Source organism: Suncus etruscus, chromosome 13 (assembly GCF_024139225.1).
Source record: "Suncus etruscus isolate mSunEtr1 chromosome 13, mSunEtr1.pri.cur, whole genome shotgun sequence".
NCBI lineage: Eukaryota > Metazoa > Chordata > Mammalia > Eulipotyphla > Soricidae > Suncus > Suncus etruscus.
Window position 1 is genome coordinate 53,477,728 of NC_064860.1, and position 686 is coordinate 53,478,413.

At 35.9% G+C, this 686-nt stretch overlaps 1 pseudogene; it reads right to left on the reverse strand.

Annotated features, from left to right (window-relative positions):
* Positions 1-215: 215 nt before the first annotated feature.
* LOC126026497 (uncharacterized) lies at positions 216-343 on the reverse strand (annotated as a pseudogene).
* Positions 344-686: the final 343 nt, after the last annotated feature.

The following is a 686-nucleotide window of genomic DNA, read 5'->3' on the forward strand; positions in this document are numbered from 1 at the left end:
CAAAGATAGAGTTTGAAACAGGGCCTGCTGAATGAAAGTCAAATATCAAAATCAGTCTCTGAACTATCCCACCAGTCCTCGTCCATGCTGGATTGAAAATGCTATATACTGTTACTTTGACCTGCTCTAGAAAATCTTCAACTCGTCACAATAGTTCAACACAGTTCAAATAGATCAACATGATGGATCTTTAAAATACCATCATATACTCTTTTTTTTATGCAGCTGAGTTTCCAACATTTGGGGAAATTGCAGGGGTCAGCACAACCGTAGTGCAATGGATAAACCTCACCAAGGGGAAACAACCTTCATGATCATGGTATCTTCCCTGACAGTTAAGTATCCATCATACACTCTTGATACATTATCAAATTCATAGTATTTATCTTTTTGTTTTAGACCACACCCAGCAATTCACATGGCTTCCTTTAGTTCTACACTCGAGCATAGCTACCAAAAAAGCTACGAAGAACCAATAGAGGAGCTTAAAATTGAACCCTGGTGTTTGCATGCAAAGCATGTCCTACCCACTATATTTGCGTAATACTTTCTAAGAAAACTTTTCAGAAATATTTATCCCTTTTCTGTAAATAATCTAGGGCTAATTATATGTTTAATAGCTTCTACAAAGCCTTAGCAAATAAGAATGCCAAAAGAAAACAATCAGATTTAATAAAAAGAGAAAA